Below are 5,387 nucleotides of genomic sequence, written 5' to 3'. Positions count from 1 at the left end.
ACAAAAATATTATCCTAAAGTCTTTGATAATTCAAGGGTTACGCGATACGTTGCAATATTCCATAAATAACGGCCATCCATCGGATTCCGGGAGAATTACATATTTCTAAATCGTAACTCGCCAAATACTCATATTGCCTTGAGATTTGTCTTATTGCGCTTGCGTGGGCTTGCGATCCCTTTCATCGAAAATCGTGCTGAGACCGACGCGTCAATCGAATTTCAGCGAACGATCGAGCAACGACAATCGGCAAAATGCCAGATACAGGAGCATCTCGATTAAAGTTCCTCCACGTCGAGGCAGCGAGTGCGTGCCGATGCATGAAAATCGTTACGCGCGCGTGCGCGTTTTTCCCGGCGCGATTTTCTAAAGTCGATCCGCGGCCTTGATTTTTCACTACCACCGCCGACGCCGCTGCCGCCGTAGGAAAGTTCTATACTTACTTTTTCCAATTAAAATGCACGCGCGTCGATACCTGCGCTAAATCATTGGACTGACGCTGGCCTCGCTTAACTCTACTACTTATGCCGCTCGTTCGCGCGATTCGTAATTTATTTGATCGGCGAAGTTTCTAAAAATCTCATCGCGCCACGCATTAATTGGCGAGCATCATCGCTTATGGGGGAATCGGTGAACGCAAGCGAGAACAATGTACAAACTACCGCGCACAATGTATTTTACTGTTAATCGCCGAGATCTTATTTAACGTTGACGAGCCATAAATTGTCGGAATTCGCGATAAGACCGATGATAATTACGTCGATGTTTTACATTACAATTTATAAGATTTCCGATGTTATGTGTGTGCGTGCGTGCGTGCGTGCGTGCGTGTGTATACAGATGTATTCGGTAGCGTTCATTACTATAAGCGAACGATAAAAAATTATAATTATAATGACGAAGTGCGGTACGAGAGAAAAATAAATGGGAATACCATAGCCGGTCTGATATATTATCTCTATTTTATAGATAAAATGTATTTCTAACGCCGAGTACATATATACATACCACTCATGTATTCTACCGTAACATTTAAATTTTAACCTATTAAAGGCATACACGCGCGCGCGCTCATGGATACATTCATGGTGATATGGAAATATACATTGCGAGTTGAATTTTGAAAGTATCCCGTTAAAGTAAGTGATGGATAATATTGTACGACGGCATACAATTCCTCGTACCTTTAAACATAATTACGTAGAAATTTCCAAATGAATCCACAATTTCACTCCTATCTTAAAATAGGAATCTTAATTCACGAAAGCAAACAAAACAGCGAGCGTGCCATTTTGATTTTATATTTTTTTATCAATTTTTATTATTTTTTTTATCAATTTATCAAATTTTTCTTATCAATTATCTGGCATATTACTAGTTTGATAGCTACTATGCGCCGGATATTTTGCGCGAATGATTGCATAAAAAGAGCAACGATCACCGGATATGGAAGAAAATTATTCACAGAGAATTAAAACATGCGAACCTGAAAACTTTCCGATTAATGCAAAATGTAGCGTATTTCGCTTTCAAATTTGAAATATGAAAATTATAACTCTTGTGCGAATTATTTTCAGGCAGCGCCTCGCACTCTATCGATGTGTGAAATACCAAGTACATTTGACGCTCTCTACGGCGAGATGTGCTCGAAAAATCGATAATCCAGTCTATCATTGCAATTATTGCTCATTATAATTGCCATCAATTAACGTCAGGTCACTTAATGTTATTCTACAATACGCGGAGGAGCGTTACTTATTTTAAAACTTATCTATCTTCATTAGGCCATATATATGTATATATATATATGCAAATTTTCAACCTTTCGTTACAAATTTCACGATCCGTAGATGAAGAGATAAATTGAAAACCATTCTAAAAGCGATAATTAAGAAAGAATTAAAACAAAAAAAATGAACAAAAAAAAAACGAGAGGAAAAAAGAAAAGAATAAAAGTAGAAAAAAAAATGCAAATAATTGTGCACAATGTGTGTAACTAACTTCTTCCCAAAAGAAAAGAAAAAAAAAAAAAAAGAAAAAAGAAAAATTGGAGCACCCACGCGCTCACACCGAGAATAATTCCCGCAAACGCGAGACTTTCACTTAAATCACAATTTCATCTCTTTAAGGATCAAGCTCCACTAATTGGCTACGACGAATGCTTGCGGCGAAAAAACTTTTCGACGAAAAAATCCCACACTCGCACCCTCCAAGCCACCCAAAATTCCAATACGCAATTGCAATACCTGGAGCGTGGCTCATGCCGACCTTGATTCTGATTCCACTGATGATCCTGGATATCCGTCTCCCGAGGAGTAGCAGCAGCCCGGGCACTTATCGTAGCCGAGTACCGTGACGACAATTGGCGCGGCCTCCCGGACCCAGATGCCCCGTTCTTCCGACAGGCCCAACGAAACTGCAGAAGCGAGCCCCGCGTGTCCGACCACGAAGGACAAGCGACGAGTCAACGCGGCTAAGCGGCCGAGGAAGCGCCGGCCTTGTCCGCCCCGTCGGCCCTCATTATTCCTAGTCGACGCGCGATCGATTGCCGCTTATCGATTGATGATCGGGGAACCCCGGCGCTCGACGACACTTCCCGATGATCGGCGCGCGGATGCTGCCGGACTACTACTACTACTACTACTACGAGGCCACCGCTCTCTCGTGGATGATCCTCGGCGCTTCCGCGGGCTTAACGGTATCGCGCGCCCGAGTACTGTTACACTCCCGCCATTGCCACCGGAGCCGCTGCTGCCACTGCCTCTGCTATCGCCGCCGCTGCCACCGCCGCCACCGGCATCGCCATCGCCACCGCCACCGCCTTCTATGCGCCCGATGCAACGGCGGGGGAGGGGCCGGGAGGCGCGATTTCGTTTTTAATGTGCGAGAGCGAAAGACTCAGGCACCTCGAGTGAGAGTCGCGTGGGCGACAGCTTTCGCATATTGGACATTGGTACTCGTATGCCAGGTGGGATCCGATTCACCGGCTCCTCGACTGCGAGTGGCCCGGAGCTAGACGAACGATCGTCAAGGGCGATATTGATTATCGACACTTATCGATACGATTTACGACACTGATATGGGCATCCGCTAGGTATTAATTGCCACAATGATTAAATTGTTTATCGTTAAACAGTAATGCGCGTCGATTAGCTGCGCTTTAATTTTCATGAGTCGCTTGCTTTAGCACTTTGTGCACATATACAGACGGATACCCAGTTATATGAAGAGAACACGTGTAAGAATATGTAGGATTTATTTTTATTAATGGCTCTGATACTAATCGATACTGCGTGCGAGATTCAATTACTTTTATAACGAATAATCATTGAATGCTCTAATTGAAAATTTTCAGTTCGCAAATAGACAATCTCGCAGAGCGTGAAAAATCATTGCACGCGACGCACAAATGCATTTGCTTTCATTGCTACCCTTTCTTTATATGCTTTATTTGGATTTGTTTAAGAGCGCGGCAGTGAAAAGTATATCATTACAAAAAAAAAACAAAAACAAAAACAAAAAAAAAGACAAACAAAAAAACAAAAAAAAAAACAAATACAAAAAAAAAAACAAAAAAATTAAAAGAAACAAGAACGTTACTCGGCTCGATAAAGGAGCGCTGCACGCTGTCAATACTTACGAATTAAATGCTTAAATACCGAGTGCATTCCAAATGAAATCGTTAAAATTTAAATTCTCTCAACTTTCTCTATTTTGGGCAACTGGAAAATGAGATCATCTCTTGATAATCAGGGAGAGAAAAAAAATTAAAAGAATTCAAGATCTTTAAGGCATATTTTTCACATGTATATGTTAATATTAATAATGATATTACGTACATTAAGTCGTTCCAAAAATTGAGCATTTTTAGGTTATGCTATCGTCCATTAGTCTAGAATCTCGTTGTAATATATGTCTTAGTGGCCAATGCAGATGGACTATCGGGGACACTTTAGAGAAGCTTTTTTCGATTAGTAAAAGAAATTAGATTATTTATTACTTTACTATCTTATTCGTGTCGGTTAATGTTTAAAAATTGCAGGACTGATAATCATCGGTTACCTGAAAGCCTACAAATCTTACATGAATATCGAATTCAATGTACAACCAACTACAGATTAGTAAGTTTTTATCGCTTTTTTTCGATTTTCTCGTATAATTTAATGCAATTGTTTCACATACGAAAGTCTATACTAACATTGATGTATTAATCAAACATATAAAACTTGAATTATTAAATTTTTTTTTTTTTAAACGCTAATAACGAAAAAAATAATACATTCTTTTCAAAAAAAAAAAAAAATATATATATATAAAAGTTATAGCCAACATATTGAATATTATTAATTTAAATACTCATGTATTAGTAATTATGTTTTTTTTCTCTCAGCTCAGCTAATTTGAAATAAATTGATAATAATTATTTAACGACGCAATCCTTAATATAATTTTTTGTTCGTGCAATATTTAATACAATTTATTAATATGTAGCTAATAAACTATTTAAATTTCCTTATGTTTTCAATCTTACACATTTTTTTTTTTTTTTTTTTTTTTTTTTTTTTTTGTATATTTCATACCTAACAGAAATCCATACTTTTATTATTTATTACTGTATCTTTTAATTAGTTCTATTTTCCTATTTATATAGTGGTCTTTCATTATTTCTTTTATCGTAATATTATTAATAAGCATATTAATGAAAAGACAATAAATATAAATATAAATAACCACTGTTTAAAAATAAATTCGAAATAATTTACTAACAACATTCTTTAGAGCAGGTTCGCTCATCTAGGTCACCACACCTGACCTTGAATAGTACATAATAACTGCAATTTATTACTATTAAATGAAAAAGGGAAATCGTTATATTTTTAAAGAATGTTACATTTATAAATATGAAGAATAAATTATACTGTTATCATTTCATTTTAACATATATAATTTTCTTTCTTTTTGTTTTATACAGATGTTGTGTTAAATGTTCTTTAAAGAAAAAGTTGTAATATACATTTCAATAAGATTTTCTAATAAGCAAGTATTAGTGGTCTTTTTTGCTGCTGTAAAAAAAATACAGGAAAAAATACTACACACTATGTATTTCGATATTTTGCAACTGAAAATAAAATGTACTATATTATTAACGCGACTGCTCGGCCATCAGAGACTTTCATTAGAAAAATGAATTATTGCTAATTTTTAAAATGTCTGACGATCGTATATTTAAATTCATAAACATACTGTTATATACTTACACGTTTTCACTTCAGCATTCTATATATAAACAATAATGTAAAAATAAAAAATAATTAAAGAAATAAAAAGAATTTAATATTTACAATAAAGCAATAAGATTACAACAAATGTTGGCAATTAAAATGAT

General features: G+C 36.4%; 1 protein-coding gene across 1 annotated transcript in view; it reads right to left on the bottom strand.

The window, feature by feature from the left end:
• The window catches only part of LOC105366378 (uncharacterized), a 31,980-nt gene extending 28,088 nt beyond the window's left edge, over positions 1-3,892 (bottom strand). Inside the window, exon 1 of the mRNA XM_011504800.1 lies at positions 3,841-3,892. The gene's annotated coding sequence lies outside the window, so the exon portion shown is untranslated. The remainder of the gene's footprint in view (positions 1-3,840) is intronic.
• Positions 3,893-5,387: the final 1,495 nt, after the last annotated feature.

This window comes from Ceratosolen solmsi, unplaced genomic scaffold, assembly GCF_000503995.2.
Source record: "Ceratosolen solmsi marchali unplaced genomic scaffold, CerSol_1.0 scaffold70, whole genome shotgun sequence".
NCBI lineage: Eukaryota > Metazoa > Arthropoda > Insecta > Hymenoptera > Agaonidae > Ceratosolen > Ceratosolen solmsi.
The sequence above is the reverse complement of the archived record's forward strand: the minus strand, read 5'-3'. Positions and strand labels throughout refer to the sequence as shown.